This window comes from Gigantopelta aegis, chromosome 8 (genome assembly GCF_016097555.1).
Source record: "Gigantopelta aegis isolate Gae_Host chromosome 8, Gae_host_genome, whole genome shotgun sequence".
NCBI lineage: Eukaryota > Metazoa > Mollusca > Gastropoda > Neomphalida > Peltospiridae > Gigantopelta > Gigantopelta aegis.
In genome coordinates, this window is record NC_054706.1 from 34,118,406 (window position 1) to 34,139,215 (window position 20,810).

General features: G+C 36.0%; 1 protein-coding gene across 1 annotated transcript in view; it reads right to left on the reverse strand.

Annotated features, from left to right (window-relative positions):
* The window catches only part of LOC121378933 (sperm-tail PG-rich repeat-containing protein 2-like), a 117,989-nt gene that overhangs the window by 25,486 nt on the left and 71,693 nt on the right, over positions 1–20,810 (reverse strand). The window lies entirely within an intron of this gene.

Below are 20,810 nucleotides of genomic sequence, written 5' to 3' on the forward strand. Positions count from 1 at the left end.
TCAAGCGAGCACTCAACCGACTGAGTTAAATCCCTCCCTTTCAGTGTAACTCTATGTCACTGTATTCTAACACACTAACCTTTTGTTATGAACACAGTGTCAGATGTCATATTGTGACACTTGGATGCATAAAAATGTAGACCACAGTCAAATATTTTAATTGTTTTATGAAAAAGATGCCTTTCTAAAGGTCTTCAGAATAATTCAATAAACATTCTTATAATTAATATTTAATGCAAATTTTTGTTTATATAAAATGCTTAAAACTTATAAATGTCTTGTTACTGACTTTAATTTGCCCATTCTCTTTTTCAGGTTTTGACCATGTTGAAAAATAAATATTAACACCATGTTAAAAAATAAATCCAGGTATTAACAAAATCAAAGTGGCTTCAGATAAAATGCAAAATTTAACACTTATCTAAAGAATTAAACATATATGTTTTATATCTCGGCTGTATAAACACTAGTGATAACTTAAGTTTCTATTATTACATATAAAAGACACCTTGCTGCAACTGGAGAAAAAGCATACAGCCTATCGTGTATCACAGTTATTACATGCCTGACACATAACAGTTACTGACTTAACAATGTGATGCGGTATCATTAAACATTTATATCTACCGCAGTGAACAGTCAAAGTGTAACATAAAACATAATCACAATGACCAGGAAGATATGCTATGTATTAAAAGAAGTTCTCTTTATTTTTAAAGGCTGTATCTTATGTTTATAGGAATACATAAATCAGTCACATTATGCAAGAGATTGAATTTTCACTATCTTAATTCTTGGGTGGTCTCCTACATTGTAAATCATGTGTCGCCAAGAAGACTTTTCTCAATTTTCTTTAGCCTTTAATTTAAAAAAAAAAAAAAAAAAAAAAAAAAAAAAAAAAAAAAAAAAGTACAAGATAGTTGAGTCAACATCAACATAGCATAACCAATCAGTTTTGAAATGATGTTAGGACACACAGGAATTAGCTCAGCTTAGATTGCACACGTCTACAAAGCCCCGGAGCTCAGAAGGTGCTTAGGCATTGAAAGTCTCCACATATGCAAAAGTGTGCAGTTGCTCATTCAATCAGAGTCTATCTGATTGTGTAGATGCTTATCAGGAAATCCATACTGTCAGAAGTCAGAGACCATTAAGTGGCTGGGCCGTTTTATACAGGAACTTTAGATTCCAGATATGGAGATACAAGTTTTATGTTCGAATGGAATAAATCGAAACAGCTGTTTACCAGACAAACTTCTGCAGAAGTAATATTTTCAATATTTTGAAAGAAAGAAAGATGCAGAGCTGATTCCAAACAAAGACAAATACTCCTTCAGTTTACTGAGGGGGTATGTATGTAAAAGTAAATTACATGTGTGCTGGTATTAAGTAATTAAACAAACATCTTCCTTCATGCTATGGAAAAACATTTATAATTCTTACTATTAAATTTGTATGTATAACTTTCCTTCTCTTTTCCTTTTTTCAGATTGCTCAAAATGCTAATTCAAACAAGGCTCGTGTTGAAGAAAGTCATTGTATGATAACCATATCAACAAGAAAAACACTCTCTTTTTTTGCATCTCCAGTTCATTGCCTCACACATCAATATGATCGCACATGTATAACATTACACAGAATAAGTAGGTGAACCCCATCATGTTTGAATTTATCTTTACTTTCGAAATTAGTGTATTATTATTTTATTTTTATTATTTTTTTTATTTTTTTTAGCTTGACCTCCATTATCCTATCTTTATTTTTATTGCCAATAAAGATGTTGTATTTTGTTGGGTGCCCAGCCATGTTGGTATCAGGGGTAATGAAAAGGCAGATTTTGCTGCCAAGTCTGCTTTGGATTTGCCTCATACTAGGGTTGGTGTGCCGTATACTGATTTTAAACATAATATCAACAAATTTATCTTTTCGACTTGGCAACATGATTGGGACGGTGCTATTGTGAACAAAAGTCATTCTATCAAGCCAGTCTTGGGAGTGGCAGTCCTCCTATAGACAGTGCAGGAAGGATGAAATAGTCTTGTGTCGTGCTTGCATCGGTCATACGTATTTGACCCATTCATTATCTTAAAGAAAGATCCTCCACCTCATTGTGAGCACTGTCAGTGTACTCTGATGGTGTGCCACATTTTGGTGGAGTGTAAGCATCTTGAAGAAACTCGAATATATCTTTGGTCAGAGAAATGTGATGGAATCATTTCGATTCCATCCAGAACTTATATTAGTTTCTATGTGATACTGACTTTTATTGTAAATTTTAATTTTATCTATCTGTGATATTTGTATTTTTGCACAGTTCTTTACACTGTGTTTTAATTTAACTGTTGAATTTTTATATTGATGTTGATCATCACTTTATTTGTTTGCATTACCATAGTTTGACACCCAATAGCCGATGTATTTTTTTTGCTGGGTGTCGTTAAACATTCATTCATTCATTCATTCATTCATTCATTCATCCATTCATTCATCCATCCATCCATCCATCCATTCATTCATTCATTCCATTATCCTATCCCTTCGTTATTCTACTCTGATTTCTGATGTATGCTGATCCAACCCCTGAATAAAGTACAGTTAAAAAGCTATTTATTTTAATAAACCAAATATCAGTCAAATGTATCAGATACTTCCACAAGTTCAGAGGTCCAAGTTACTTCCAGCTTTTGAGAAACCGCAACAATTTGTTTTTAAAATGATAACACAGACAAGGTAGAACATTGGCAAAGAAAGGAAGGAAGGAAATGTTTTATTTAACGACACACTCAACACATTTTATTTACGTCAAACATATGGTTAAGGACCACACAGATATTGAGAGAGGAAACCCGCTGTCGCCACTTCATGGGCTACTCTTTTCGATTAGCAGCAAGGGATCTTTTATATGCACCATCCCATAGACAGGATAGCACATACCACGGCCTTTTGATGTACCAGTTGTGGTGCACTGGCTGGAGCGAGAAATAGCCCAATGGGTCCACCGACAGGGATCAATCCCAAACCGACCACGCATCAAGTCAGCGCTTTACCACTGGGCTACGTCTCGCCCCTAGGCAAAGAAAGAACCATCATATCCAACAAATGTGAGATTTAATGTGAATATCTTTACCAGTATTTGACAAATGCTAATTTAATAACAAATTGCTTGAAGCACAGTCCAAATTGCTTGAAGCACAGTCCAAATTGCTTGAAGCACAGTCCAAATTAAATTCTGGCCATACCTTAATGCCCCACCTCCCCCACCAAAAAAGTAACTTAAAAAATACTGGAGTTTTCAGAATGCACCAACGACATGCTATATTATCTCAAAAATATTTCAAAACAGAACAGTTCATTGTAAAATAATTTTGTTTGTAATTACAATTCAAAAGCACATGTTTCTCATCCAACACTCCTGGAAAGGAAGGGCGCGGACTCACATTAAAATGGCAAAAAGAGGGAAGAAAGGCCGCCTGAACGCTGCATTCTACAGTATTCTCCCAGTCTGGCCTTCTGACATTTGTTTTATCTACACACAGGCAAGCAGGCAGAGCTTACCCTGTTTTACATCATGTACATTTCCACACTAAAATAACCTTTGGCTTGCCTGCAGTGGGCTGCAACTAAATCATCCAGTGTTTTTACTTCCGTATCGGATTAGAATAGCAAACTTCCTTTACGCCATCATCAAAAAGATTTAATGACAAGCCGGAGCGAGCTACCTACAATCAAGATGTTTTCAGGTCTTTCTCCACAAAGGTCGAATGACTGATATCACGAAGTAGACATCACCAAAATACACAAAACAACACAGCCAGAGCTTCCAATTCTCTGCAGGGAGAAATCTTTTAACTTCTGTATCTTTAGACCAAAAGTTTGTTTGGTTTAAGAACACCACTAGAGCAATTGATTTATTAATCATCGGCTACTGGGTGTCAAACATTTGGTAATTTGACATATAGTCTGCTACATTTTTACATTAGTAGCAAGGGATCTTTTATATGTACCATCCCAGACAGGATACCACATACCACAGCCTTTGATGTACCAGTCATGGTGAACTGGCTGCAGTGAGAAATAGCCCAATGGGCTCACCGATGGGGATATCATTGGAAGGAAATATATATATATATATATATATATATATATATATAGAGAGAGAGAGAGAGAGAGAGAGAGCGAGAGAGAGAGAGAGAGAGAGAGAGAGAGAGAGAGAGAGAGAGAGAGAGAGAGAGAGAGAGAGAGAGAGAGAGAGAGAGAGAGAGAGAGAGAGAGAGAGAGGGAGGGAGGGAGGGAGGGAGAGATATTGGCAGATAGACAGAAAAGGAGATACAGAAACAACAAGAGAGAGACAGAGAGATTTTACTGTACTGATTACTGATACTTGTATTCAATGTTTTTATTTAATCAGATTTTGTGGAGAGTGAGGTACTACTCTCAACTTTTTCAGCATGTGGTAACCCTATGGTAACCTGCATGACCAGAATTATTATTTCATGTCTAAAGAGTCTTCTACAAGTTTTTGAGGATGGTGAATAAAGAAAACAAATGTTTCCAGCTCTACTCATGTGATCAAAAGTTGAAGTTTGTTTTCTTTAACATCAGTAGAGCACCTTATATATTATTAATGATCGGCTATTGGACGTCAAATTTAGATGCATAGTCTTACAGAGGAAAGCCGCTACATTGTTCAATTAGTAGCAAGGGATCTTTTATATGCGCCATCCTACAGAAAGGATATAGCACATGTCACTTCCTTTGACATATTAGTTGTAATGCACTGGCTGGAATGAGAAATAGCTCAATAGGCCAATGAATGGGAATTGATCCTAGACTGACCGCACATCAGGTGAGCGCTTTACCACTGAGCTAAGCCTCAAACCCATCATGTGATCAAGTCAAAAACAGCTCTTAAAAAATGGCCTATGATAATTTTTTAGCCAGATGTCCAACACAATGCTAATTAAAACAATACATGTGGGACTAGGTTTTAAAAAAAAAAAAAAAAAAAAAAAAAAAAAAAAAAATGCTATAGCATGCCGCAGCCATGTGTGTGACACACACCTGCATTTCCCAGGTGGAGTTCAGGTGCAGACCTGACATTTTGAGGGAAACATGGTCTCCATACCCTGCCAATCCCCCGTTCTCACACGTGGACCGGGCATGGTGGTTCAACCTGCCCTCCACACATTTCCCGTACTTATTAAACACGTGGCATGACATTAAGTCGTATTTCTAGCATCTTGTTTGTTGGCTTTTGTGTTCCCCGAGCCACACAGGAAAAAAGAAAATAATTATGATCGATTCTATATTGAGAGTACATGGACTTAAGAAAACAAAGTCCTCCATACCTTATAACACGGTTGTTCATGGTAAAAAATTAGTTCATAATAAACTTTTTAATTATGACTAGATATAAATACATGTATATACAATATTTATTTATTTGATCAAAAACACATTAAGAAAGGGTAAATCAATTTTTCAATTAAATATTTAATGACCACTCCCCAAACCTCCCCAAGAGACCCCCCCCCCCCCAAAAAAAAAAAATGATTTTTTTTTTTTTAGATTAGTTATATAATACCATCACTGAAATTAACTCAAACTATTCTTTACAGGAAAAAAAATCAAATGTTTTCAGAAATTTTAAAGTGACATTAACCAGGCCCTCCTTTGAACCTAATAAATAACATACAATTATTTTACTTCTGTTTCCCAACATTAACACTGCAGTTGCTATTTCAAGGGATATATACATACCTGCACTCATTTTGTAATCATATAAAGGCAATGTATAAATATTCCTTGGATCCTATCTTGCACAGAGATATGTCTTAGATATGCTAATTTTTTAAAAGTTTAAAAAAAAAAAATGATTTAAAGTTACTTACAACAATTTATTAATACAGAATATAAAAATTCCATCACATTTAATCATTATCAATGTAAAATAAAGAGAAACAGCTACCCATTTGAATAATCATAATTTGATCATGTTCCTTATTAAAGATTATAAGTTGAAAAAAATCATGAAAAAAATCGAAGTTATGATTCAACACCGATACTGTTACTTTAAAGTCGATTTGCCATGCATGTGTTCAACAGGCTAACATTGCTTGTGTACACTGAGATTCAAGATACTTGTGTGGAGCACTGCAAAGCATCATAATGCCAAATTGCACAAATACTTAAGGCACAAAATGCATTCATTACTCTAAGAGAATATGACATTTAAATAATGACCAGTGGAGTTCATAGAAACATACAAATGTGAACTGTTGCATCTAATGAAGTGTGTAATTTATATTTCTTTCAAGTGACCACCATTCATTCTTCACCGTTGTCCAATTTGCCAACTGGCTGGGCGGTCATCAGGAACATGGCACTGGGCAATAAATTCAACAACTGGACCCTGTCCGCAATCGCAGTCGGTCTCATTTAGCATGACCTATGGCACCCCAGCTACAAAATGGTGGTCATAAATTCTGACCTCGGGCCTTTATCTTCAAGGGCAGCCGGCCAAGAAGACATAAATCCCGATCTAGCAGTGTAAGTCCAAATAAACACATCAGCTTTTAACCAACATGCATCCCTTTGTTCTCTGTCCCGTTACAGGCAGCTGTGGGGCCACAAATTCTATTATGCATAATTTTTTAATAATTTGTTTATTCATTTTATTGCCTTGTTTATAACCATTAGAGCCATCGCCATCCACACACGCTGTCCTGTTTACAGGAATTCATCACCACCACTAAATCTGAAAACAAACTTAATTGCTTTTGAAGAATGCTCAACCAATTGAGTTTGAAGAATTTCCCACCAATTGAACACATTTTTTTCTTTTTTTTTCTAAGGACCTTTATGCACAGATGAGGTTTTAATTTTTAGTGGTGCCTTTATTGGTGGCAGGAGGAAATTACAGTGCAAAGAATGCAACATGTAATCAAAACGTCCGCTCCAGTTTGACGAGTGGGAGGCCGGGCAGTGACAATTAGTGGGGATTATTCAGTAGTGAATGCTGGGCCTGTTGATGGTCAAGAGATTTATATGACACAACTTGCCCATTAGTGGTCAAGCAATGGAAACCAGCTGGTCAGACAATTTTACCGTTACAGTTACGGTTAAATTTGAGGATGAAACTAATACCATTAGTCATCTAAGCACCAGCCATTGCCTTGATGAGGAAAGGGCAAGAAGGGAGGATTTTATAATTGTTTAAGTGAATGATCATGCATTGTGGTATCAAGCTTGTCAAAACAACTCATACTTACACGATCAAACAAATAACCAATAAATAGACAGAACCACATACCAGTTGTTTTGTCATGCTATTTATTGCACGAGTTTATAGTGTGTAAGAATATTATACCATGAAACCACCTAGCGGGCGAGTGGTATAAATCTTGCACACTATAAACGAGACCAATAAATAACATGGAAAAAACCCTGGTATGTGGTTCTATATTTATATCATACCACTTTTCTATATTAACGTTAGTTTAATCAAAAAACACAACTTACTTTGTCTAGAAAGTTGGTTGAATTTTATGGAATTGACGAAACACTGAGCATCCTGGCTAGAAACATTATGTCATTCGGGTGAACATGTACTATGCATGCAAGATTTTGTATCACATATGTTATTTTATTTTTTATTTTTTATTATTGCATTATTATTACTATAGTAAGATTAAATGGGTATGTAATAAAATATATTATAGTAAAAACTAAATTTATGAATATTAACAAACAATATATATTTGCTATGTTACATGTAAGTAACTTAATAAGTCATTATCATAATTAATAAAGGAGAAGAAAGGAGAAGATTAAAATTTTACTAAATTACTAGTATGGTAAATTATGTTCTCATCGGCTTAGAAAAGAATACAAGATGAAATAATTCCTCAGAGGTAATTAAGATATTGGGAAAATAAAATTTGGTGAATCCAACAACAACATGGCTACAAAAGCAGTTCAAGCTTGATTATACCTCCACCTTGCAGGGCAACAAAACAACCACAAACACATGGTTTATGTCTATAAATATGATACTAAATGTTTTAGTCTTTTGTTGCTGTAGTTATTTTTTGTGGTATTTTTTTTGTTTTAATTTATAAATATTAAGCTACTATGGTACTTAAGATTTGATGGTCCAGTTCAGTTCAGTTCAACAACTTTAAGTTATAACAACCACAAGCTACTACAACCACATTTTAATCAGATGCATGTATGGATGGGCAGACTATCAGAACAGCTATTCCCCATAGACTTCCTAAGGAATATGCCAAAAAACATATCCCAGGCCCACACCTTGTTGACAAAAAGCTCTGTCAACATCACGATGATAATTAAATACAATGTGTAACTTATTCACCACAGAGAAAGCTTGTCACAAGTTCAACAACAGTTGGTCTTTTAATTTAATATCTTTTCCCATGAGAAAATCATGAAAAGAAAACCCCCCACAAAACCCAACCTACTCAAATTGTTTTCATATATGTTTGTTCCACTGGAATGACTGCGCCATTTTTTTCTGACATGCAACAAATGGTTGGAGTTATAGAGCAAGCCAGGAGGGGGGTGATATTTATTGTCCAGGAATTCTCCGGAGAGACCTCACAGCGATCTCAATCCACAGCTCTTTATGAGACGCACATGTTGGAAAAACTGTCTCTAATTTATGATTCAAACAGGGAATCCATTTGGACAACAAGTTTGCAATTACTGGAGGTAAACAGCCGAAATGCTGCTCGAAGAGTTCCCAGTGGGACTGCCCTATCCTCGGCCAAGAACGCCGGGAGATGGTTCAATTTTTCACATCAATAAACCCAATCACATGGACAAGATTTCCAGTTTAATATTTGTCAATGTCAGTGCCACAGTTATTCCAAGTTGAGCAATACCTGTTAATATCGCAGTACCAAGACGCTCTGACATGTGGGGAAATAAACACTGCCAAAGAAATAGATGGGAATTCACACAGTGGAATTAAAAGCTTCTTTTGATGATATAATCAGTTTATAAATTAAATAAGGGAATTGAGATTATGAAAAAATGAAATGACTCTAGTCCATAAACTGTACATGAATCAAAGCAAGGACTTGAGTGCAATATAATTCCATCACAATTATATGGCAGCAATACTAAATACTTTAAAGATAACACACAGTTGATTTAATCAATTCTGGTGTGTCCATTTCTATGGCGTTCAGTACCACAATGTGCATCCCCACAAATGAGTGCTATGGGACATGTAGCAGACAAATATATTTGTTTAATAAAATCCCACTGCATTAGGTAATCTTTGAAGTTGAGTCAGAGTAATTTTATTTCCGTTTTCGGTGCCAAAATTATATAGACACCTCAGAATTATACTGAGACTACAATTATTAAACAAAGTAAAATTTGGCTTCAACAGTTGTGAACTAATACTTCAAAAAGCTGTACAAATATATCATGTTTTCAATTAAGACTTTTACTGTACATATTTCAAAGCCAAATGCTCAAACTTCAGTGCTGTACTGAAATTCCAAAGATGTTGTACAGACTCTAAAACTGTATTGGCTTCAAAATTGTATGGAGAGTTCAGTGTTGTCTGTAGACATTGGTGTTGTTTAACATTTTAAAATAATACAGCTTACAAACTTTTACACATTTTAATGTTGTAGAAAAACTTGCAGGAAGATTCAGCAAAAGCATAGAGAATCCTAAAGGTGAAATATTTTAAAAGAATTTTAGATTTAAAAGAAAATTACATTTGTACAGTGTCTGTGATGTGGTGTACAAAGCTTCCAATAAACAAAGTCTCCAATGTTTCAAAAATTGTAAATATGTAACAAAGATTCCAAAAGAATCGCAAACAAAGATCTTTCTATTGTTAAAGCATGTTCTGATGGTGATCTGACTCGTAAACAGACTACTTCATAATTAACATCACAAATGTTCATTGTCTTACCAAATTTGAGTGCTTATGCTTTATGTGTGGGTAAAGGCCACCTTGAAATGCATGCCATTACTTAGTTCCCCTGGGTGGTCTTACTTTGCATGCAGCAAATGAGCAAGATTAACACTGAAAAGCACCAGCAAGGAAAAGACAAAAGCAATTTGACCATGACACAGGAATCTCCAATACACTTGAAAACATAAAGGATTCCAGATGAGGCAAGCTGCAAGCCCAGAGTGATTAGCTATGACAAACATGATTATGGAGGGCTGAACCATCTGACCAACAGGTGTAGTCTCTAGAACTCCCCCCACTCCAGTCTGCAGTCACCAGGAGCAGACGGACAAATGGGAACTGTCAGGTAGCTTCAATTACAGACAGCAGATGAGGCAAGTGGGAGGATTAAAGGATCAACGTTAATTAAAATCATCACTCAGTGAATGACCACATGATAGAAAGTGCAGCTCCTGTGAGCATTAGGAGTTCATTAGCACTAAATTGATGACAATATAGATTCAAATACCTACACAGACTGAATGCAGGAGTGTATGAGGTGTAATTAAATGTAACTGTGGCTAATACAGAATGACTGTTTCTTGTCTTGTCTGACCAAGTACATAGCTGTACACTTACTATGCAGCTAAAATAAATAAAGAAATAAAGAAATAAAAATAATTTTTTTTTATGTATGAACAAACCTCAAATAAAAACCTTCAGCTCAATATCAAGAGCTCTGCCCCACAAAATTCAGTAAAACAATATGAAGGACAGGACAGATGGATGGACAGAGAGACAGAAGGAAGGAGATGCAACCTATAGTCTCCTCTGGTGGGAACATTAGGGGACTAAAAATATAGACTGCCCCATGATCGATGCCACATTCAAAATCATATTCTGTAGCTGCTTTATACAGGTTAGTTTAGAAGACTTCAAATATGTCTTCTCAAAACAGGTGTCCACTTAATACAGGTGGCTGCTGGAGCAGATTTGACTATACATTAATTAGACAGTAAACAAAGACGGGTTGTTCAGTACCCTATTTACTAAATGGGATATAAAACTGAGTTTAAATCCACCAATGAATTACAAACAACATTTTCCACCAATAGTTTGTTTTGTTTAACGACACTACTAGAGCACATTGATTTATTAATCATTGACTATTGGATGTCAAACATATGGTAATTTTGACATATAGTCTTAGAGAGCAAACCCGCTACATTTTTTTCATTAGTAGCAAGGGAACTTTTATATGCACCATCCCACAGACAGGAAAGCACATACCATGGCCTTTGATATACCAGTCGTAGTGCACTGGCTGGAGTGAGAAATAGTCCAATGAGCCCACTGACGGGGATCGATCCCAGACCAACTGTGCATCAAGTGGGTGCTTTACCACTGGGCTATGTCCCGCCCTTTTTCCACCAATGGAAATAATGTACACATAACAAACCTTATTAAGTTTGTGTAACCTAACCCACCAATTAGTACTAAATTTTAAACCTTTTAATTATTACTGTACTCAACATAATAATAAGAAAGAAGAAAAAAAAGCTTAAACAAATGTGACATGGTTAGTAATTTACTTAAGTCATCTCAGTTATAGCAATATTTATTTTTATTATTAATTTTTTTTTTTTAAAGAAAAAAAGGGAGTTCTTACACAGAAATGGAAGGTGGTGGAACAGTCAAATGTGATTGCCACATTCCCCCAGTGATGTGTTTGTCAGTGTCATAGGGTATCACTGCAGCCACACTGGTGACTGGCAGCGGCTGATTCAGGGCAGAAGCCAGCGCTAGCAATCCATGAGATTACAAGTGTCACAATCAATACAAGTCACAGGGATATCACCCCAACCACTGGGATAGAAAAATATCCCATTAATAGGCTCCTTCCATGAACAAAGCAACACATTGAGGGAGACTCTAATGTGGAAATTAAACATAATAGGTTCCTCTTGACAACTTGAGCTCAGCTGGATTGCCGGCTCACCTTGAACAACCTGGCGATATAGATCATCATGATTTTCAAGGAAAAAAAGTTAAAAGTTTGTTTTCTTTAGCGATACCACTAGAGCACATTGATTAATTAATCACTAACTATTGGATGTCAAACATTTGGTAATTGTGACTCGTAGTCATCAGAGAAAACCTACATTTTGTTTCTAAAAAAAGTAAAGTTTGTTTTATTTAACTAGAGCACATTGATTTTTTTATCTTATCATCGGCTATTGGACGTCAAACATATGGTCATTCTGACACTGTTTTTAGAGGAAACCCGCTGTCACCACATAGGCTACTCTTTTTACGACAGGCAGCAAGGGATCTTTTATTTGCGCTTCCCACAGGCAGGATAGCACAAACCATGGCCTTTGTTGAACCAGTTATGGATCACTGGTCGGTGCAAGTGGTTTACACCTACCCATTGATCCTTGCGAAGCACTCACTCAGGGTTTGGAGTCGGTATCTGGATTAAAAATCCCATGCCTCGACTGAGATCCGAACCCAGTACCTACCAGCCTGTAGACCGATGGCCTGCCACGACGCCACCGAGGCCGGTATTTTGTTTCTAATGCAGCAAGGGATATTTTATATGCACTTTCCTACAATCAGAAAAGTACATACCACAGCCTTTGACCAGTTGTAGTGCATTGGTTAGAAAGAGAAAAAAAACCAATCAGTTGAATGTATCTACCGAGGTGGTTTGATCCTTTCAAGTAAAAAGTAAAATTGAAATGTAATCACATCTTTACAATATACCAAAGAGATACAAGTGATGAGGATTCATGTATTAAGTATTATAAGACCAACAATAACAACTCTTTTTCTGTCACCTGACCAACCAAAAAAATCAGCTCAATTTTTGTTTCAGATATATTTGCTCCAACTAAAATCATAGGTACAAAGATCTAAAGCAAACAATTTGTTAAAGTGACGGACCCTAGTTTTTAAACACTATTATTTAAAGCCGTTTACTTAGATTTTGTTGTTTAGATTATCAGTTTCCAAACATCTAGAGTTTTTCAGATCATCCTGGTGTTTCTAATAGCACAAAATGCATTTTTCGTATTTTAAAAAATGCACGTACATCTGAGAAGTAGTGGTTATGGAGATGAGATGCAGTCTATATTTACTGGTATTTTCCCATTTCAATGTCACACTCTTGGTTCACTCTTTTGTAACTTTATCCAAATGTGTTACAAGTTTGTAGATTAACCAAACCTAGTGTCCATTACAGAGGCTGAAACTAGGGTCTGTGACTTTAAAAAGATAACCCTGGACATTAAAATAAGTTCTATGAATATGAAATTTGTTTCGGAAATTATTACTTCAATATCTTACACAGTAGAACAGAATTTAAAAAAATTATTTAAAAAAAAACCCCACTAAATATTTTCTGATTATGTGGAACTGATCTTATTGCCTGTTTCAGTATTTCTTTATGTTAATGTTGAGTTATTAACCACATCAAACACTGATCGAGTTTCCAACTCTATTAGTGCCATGCTGTTAACCGACATTAATGTAGCTCATCAATCACCACTTTTTGCGTTAATGTAATGGGGGGTCTTACTGAAATATTAAAACTCAATGTCATATGCATAAATTTCATTTTCAGCATTATGACAGCAAGTTAATCATGAATAACTCGCATACTGACAATTAAAGACTAAAAATATGCCCAAAAGCAAACATACCAATTAAATTGAAGCTAACTGACCACAAACACCCTCTTTCCTCCATAACACATTCCTTATATAAAAGGTTACTTGTGGTCACTTATCAAAAAAATTATAAATGGTAGACAGAAAGATGAATAGCTATAGTCCATCCCATCATTCTATAAAAATGTTTTTTGTAAATACACATGTAATTTGTTTGGTTTGATGTACGAAGAAAAGTAAGTGTTTTGGAAAAAACAAAAACCTACTATTTTTGTGTGCAATTTACAAATCAATTGGTTCAGAAATAAATAACTTGTAGTAAATTTCATAGTACGAAAAAAGGCGTTCCTTGTGGAATAGACTATAGACTACATCTGGAGAATGGAAGGAAGGAAGGACATGTTTTATTTCATGACACACTCTACACATTGTATGTACGGTTATATGGCATCGGACATATGGTTAAGGACCACACAGATATTGAGAGAGGAAACTTGCTGTCGCCACTTCATGGGCTACTCTTTTCGATTAGCAGCAAGGGATCTTTTATATGCACCATCCCACAGACAGGATAGTACATACCATGGCCTTTGATATACCAGTCGTGCATGGTACACTGGCTGGAACGAGAAATAGCCCAATGGGCCCACCGATGGGGATCGATCCCAGACCAATCGCGCATCGAGCGAGCGCTGTACCACTGGGCTACGTCCCGCCCTTGTAACATTTAAGTAAGTACATGTAGACCCTATATATACTAAAAATAATTATATATCTTTTCTTTTGTCAATTTTTAGCATGGAACTTTAAAAAAATTTGTTGCTAAAATTGTAATCATATAACTAAGGAAAGCTATGAATTATATCTGGAGTCCATAATGCTTAATTAAAATACCATTTGCATTTTTGGACCACATTATTCAATTCAGTATTTGTCTGTCTCTTCTCTATCTGGCTCTGTCTCCATCTGTTTCTTGTATATTATTATTGATGTTTAATTGTAAAAAGTTGGCAGTGATCTTAATACAGACACTGCCTGCCGATCCATAATATACACTACTAGTATATTAATACTGCTTAAAAAAACATATAAAAAAACCCACATTGTTTTAATGAGCAATTCATAATGTCATGTACTATATTTAGCATGGAGCTGAGCAATCTGAATGTTTTAAAGTTTATTTTGTTTAATGACACCACTAGAGCACATTGATTTATTAACCATCAGCTATTGGATGTCAAACATTTGTTAATTTTGACATATAGTCTTAGAGAGAAAAGCATTTTTTCCATTAGAAGCAAGGGATCTTTTATATGCACCATCCCACAGACAGGATAGCACATACCACAGGCTTTGATATACCAGTCGTGGTGCACTGGATGGAACGAGATATAGCCCAATGGATCCACCGACGAGAATTGATCCTAGACCGACTGTGCATCAAGTGAGCTCTGTACCACCGGGCTATGTCCCGTCCCCATCTGGAGAATGGATGGACAGACAGATAAAGGAAAGGAATATTTGTTTAACATCAACTCAATGACTATTAACCTATATACCATACGGATACTGGTCGAGACGGAGAAAGAAAGAGAAAGTTATAGTTAGTTTTGTTTAACGACACCACTGGAGCACATTGATTAATTAATCATTGGCTGTTGGATGTCAAATATTTGGTAATTCTGACTCGTAGTCATCAGAAGAAAACCGCTACATTTTTTTTCTAATGCAGCAAGGGATCTTTTATATGCACTTTCCCACAGACAGCAAAGCACATACCACCTCCTTTTCCCCAACTGTGGTGCACTGGTTAGAACGAGAAAAACCCAAATCAGCTGAATGGATCCACTGAGGTGGAGAAGAAAGAGAAAGACAGATAATTAACCACTGCCACATAGGGGACTACCGAATAAGCAGCAAGGATTTTTTATATGCCCTTTTTCATAAACCGGACAGTTCATGCCTTGGCTCTTGATATGTCATAGGGCACTGGTTAGGACAGAAAAAACCCTGAGTTCACTGAAGGTAATTGATCCCATGACCCATCACACCTCAAGTGAGCACTTTACCAGTGTTCTAGGAGACAAAAAACTTGAAATTCCTCACCAGTAGGCCAATATATCACAAGGAATTTGAGAATATTACAAACAGCTAACACTGTTGAATGCTTTTAAAAAATCTATAACTCTTATAATCAATCCTTTAATTTTTTAACCTTTCTCAATTTTTATCTATAGTATTATTTACAAATTTGAAATGCTAAAAAAATTAGTTTTTCTACTTCTTTTTTTTTATGAAAAGGCTCAAAATGATGAAAAAGTAATATGGATTGCTTTTTATATTGCAGTGACTAAGAAGTTGATGGGTGAACATGATTTACAATCGGAATATAATAAATACACTCCAAGATGAAACAGATTTAAAATCTTATGGATCTGCTGGCATCCTATGGATTAATCAACAGTTGACAAAATTACCTAGTGTTTGGTCAGAAGGGGAAATAAATCATGTCGTATGGTAAACACACTCAACCAACAAATGTCCCCGGAGACTGAGATGAAACACCGATATTACTGCTGGCCAGTGCCCCGACCGTGACCCATAGGCAATGTAAGTCATTTATAACCTCCATTTTTTATTTATTTCCATGACAATGATCCAATCCTGATTGTTTGTAACTAAAATCAACATTTTATTTTTATTTTTTTAGATATCTGTTGCTCTATCTATCCAGTGGATGTAGTGTATCTGTCCTTGTGTCTGATTATCCATTTGCTTTGATTCATCCAATCTATTTAATCATCAGAAAATTTATTAATTAATTAATTTATTTGTCCATCAATGTGTCTGTCAATTCAGTTATAAAGAGAGCAACAAAGTTTGATTAGCATTGAGCTGACATGTTATTAATGAAAAAGAAAGAAAAAAAAGAGAAAAAAAAAAGAACTCTGAAAACCTCCTACCAACTAATTTAACATTTTGAAAAACAGAAGGAAAACTACACCAAAAAAATAAAATATATACATATTAATCCTAATTATTATTGGCAGCAAAGATTAATTAGTAATCATTCCGGTAAGTGAAATTGAAGGAAACTGCCGTTAACTACTTTAAATGATCAACAGTTTTACCTCTGTTTGAGGGAAGAAATCAATAGGGAGCAATGCACAGCTATCCTAATGAAATTTGCTGCGAATTATTTAATAATCGTCATTGACACTTGAAGAAATGGATCTACGTGTTAATCCCCAAGCCAATGATCCTCGAGTAATAGGAGCAAATGATGCATTCACTTGCAGACCTTTGAGCTCCGCAGTCCGCAAGAAAAGCAAAACTGGACCTTTTCTCTCTCTCTTGTCTCTGCATCCTCCCGTGAATTGATTTTGGGATAAAACTGAGCGGGCAAAGTCATGACGTTAAATATTCAACACGACTAGAAGGCAGAAAATGAGCAATTTTCCTCCAAGCCATAACCCTCCTGAAAATAAAACTGATGTGGGCAATTTATAATGGGCATGTTTAATCAAATGTTTTTAGGTGGCCGGCAAGGCAGGACACTTCCTGTGCTACAGACATGTATGGCAGCAACAGAGAGAAGGAGAAGGAGAAGATGACGACGAAGAAGAAGTTGGCGATAAAATGCGACAGGCACGTGAGTCATCTGTCTGCGAATCCCAGCATGATCCATCACATTGACTGGAGAAGTAGTCATGTTTTATCGGAACAAGTGCTCGGTAGAGTTTGGTTAATTCCGAAACACTCGACCGCCATGGTGCAAGTTAATCACAGGCAATCTCATTGCCTGGACAATCATTTATGATTACCTCTGGTTTCGCCCATCTACTGAGCAGAGATTTATTTCCTTGTCTTGTCACATGATTCTGATTCCCTCATCGCAGAGAAGAGAAGTGGCCCGGGCCAGAAATAAGCCAAAAGTATATCGTAATTTGTTGCACAAATGGATACCATTCAGAGGCAAACAGCTGAGCACTCGTAAACGCTGCGAATTACGGCAGAATAGAAAAGGCTTAATCAATATGGCTCAGAAAGGGCTGCGTAAATTCTCTTCCTTTTATGCCACTAATAGCCACAACAGTGGGGAAGGACTGCGTGCCATGATGGTACCCTTTCCGAGGTAATAACTCGCTCATTCATAGCTGATTGGCGTACTGATGGATGCCGGCATCAAAACACTTCCATCAGAACCTGTGTGCCATTTTTTTCGCTTGCTTTAGCCTCCTGCTAGTCGAAGCTCTCCTCGAGTCAATTTTCCCATGCAAGTCGAGTGTGAAGCAAGATAAGTGAAATAAGTTTGATGGAGAGAACTAATTAAGGACAATATTAGGCTGTCTATAAACTCACAGTGTCTACTGTCTGTTGGTGAAGGGAAAGAAATGGAGGAGGGCGGCATGGTTATGAAATCAGAAATATGTCACATGCTATTAGATGTTCACTGTATGGTGATAAATGGATGGCTGATTGCAGAGAGCATGCAATAAAAATATAAAAAATTTATTAAAAAAATATTTTTAAAATCCCACAAAAGTTCTACCATTTGACCGAACTTCTTTGTACCAAAAAATTATTTGAATTATATTTTGCAAAGTTTATCCACAAAACTGACATTATATGGCAAACTTTATTAGCTTTAAATGAACTTGCAGATGAAGAATGAAAAAATAGAACATTAGGATTTTTATTTAAAACTGCTACAGACACTACCAATACTGAATACTGAGCTATTCCAGAGATTATTCCAAATTGTGGGAGGGTACTGCATGTTTAATACCTACCACCTATAGAATAGCTAACACTAATATGAACCACTCTCAAAATATATATTGAATGTAACACCCACTACCGGTACATTTTTATAAAGTATAACCCAAATAGTTCCTGCAAGTGTTCAAGTACCCTTAGTTTATATAAAATAAAATTATGCTAAAACCCACTATGCTGAAATAAAATTTCTGCTCACCCATCAAGCACTTAAAAAAATAAAGTTACCTCCCCAAAACCCATGTAATCATCTCTGTAGTACCGGCATTGGTGGCATTGTGATTAAGCCATTGGACATAAGGTTGGTAGGTACAGGGTTCGCAACCCGGTACTGGCTCCCACCCAGAGAATGTTTTAACGTAGGTGTAAGGCCACTACACCCTCTTCTCTCTCACTAACCACTAACAATTATTAACAACTAACTAACCCACTGTCCTGGACAGACAGCCCAGATAGCTGAGGTGTGTGCCGAGGACAGCGTGCTTGAACCTCATTTGGATATAAGCAAGAAAATAAGTTGAAATGAAATGAAATCTCTGTAGTGGTACTTAATGAATTTTTATGCTGATTCAAGAACAAATTTTAAATAATATAAAAGTGTCTGAGTAATGTTATTTAACAGTGATTAAAAAATAAATAAAAAAGAACAAATGAACTTTTAAAAATAATGTAGTTTTTTTGTGTGTTTTTTGTGGTGGTGAAAAGGAACAACCGGAAATCTCCCCTCTCCAACCCACCCTCTCTCTTTACTTATAGTGCCAAAACCCTTGCTATTAACAAGTCAGAAATAGACTGTGTAAAGTAGAAATGATCAAAGCTGCAGTGGTGTAGGTGCTGAAAGGCCCAGTCGACTGTTACTGATTGCAGTGAAACCTGAGACATGGTAATGAAGATGGGGGTGGCTCGAGCGACTTACGCGTTGACATCACCTAAGGGTGGGGACATTCCTCCACTAATCCCGGCCTGTATAACCACCATATCACTTGTATCACATCCCCAAGACCTTCAACTCACCCAGCTCAAACAGCGAAGACTTTTCAAAAGTCAAGTCCCCAGCAGATAATTAATAACTCGACAAAGAAGAAGTTCTCCCGAAAACAAGAAATATGCTTTTATGCCAAGAGAGAAAGACAGGCTGATTAGCTGAAGATAATAGTTGTTTTCCTGTCCAGACATAAGTACATATATTTATAATGGTAAGGATATATATTTTTTTTCATCGTGAATACCCGCAAATTATATAATGGATAATAATGACAGGATGATATTTCCCAAAATACCATGCTTGACAGTTATTTATGTTTCTTAGTTGTGATTCTGCTTTAAAGTCCGGGTTCAAATTCTGGCTGAGGCTGTCATTCATGGAGTGCAATGAAGGTTTGACCAACTTAATATTGTAAATTAAAAAAGAAAATTTAAAAAGCGTGTGGGATTGTAGGATCAATCCCATTTAAAAGACCCATATTTATATCAAATTACTATGAAATATACTGAGGATTTGTCACGAGTATTTTTTAACAACTAACCCACTGTCCTGGACAGACAGCCCAGATAGCTGGCAGAGCCTCGACAAATACCAATTAACATAGAATCGGTTGATATTTTATATATTAAAAAACATGAGTAGCGAATTCTATTTATCCTATAACATTTCTAAAATAACATTTTAACTGAATTTTTAGTAAACCACTGTACTAAGTTGCTGCCATCGGTAATATGGACGTCATCACGATTAGCACAAATTAATTTGATGTCACGCATTTTAACTAAATCTTTGAAAACATTACGCTAAGGTACACATGTCTTGTTGGCTTGTAAGCAAATGACCCATCCACAGCAACATATTACCTAGAGACCGTGCAACTTTGCATACCATTATTAACCGGGTTAATACACTAAAATTATCACATGGGTTTATGACATGGATATTATGGGTAAGTTATGGGATAAATGGGTATTTAACAAATTAACACTTCAATTCATATTCAACAATTTTTTTAAACAACAAAACCCCCCCCCCCCAAAAAAAACCCCACCCCACAACCAATACAAACAAACAAATAAAACAAACCCCCCCCCCCCCAAATAAAAGACCCTAAAAACCCCAACAACATTAAAACAAAAACCACGGCCAAAGAAACTATACATACAGTTCTGTTTATTTATTATGAGATTAACTTTAGTTGGCTGAACAAGTATTAGAATTATCAAATAGGCATAACTAATAATTTATCCAGCGAAGGATCTTTGATCAGATCTGTATCTCAAAACTACCAGACCAATGAGACGGCACACCCCTCGCCATAAACATCAGACGGTGTGTGTGTGTGTATATATTAAGCTAATGGATTTCCTGAATAACATAAATTACGCTATCATTATTATCCTTTGACGCATGGCTATAAAGTGACTTGTGTCAG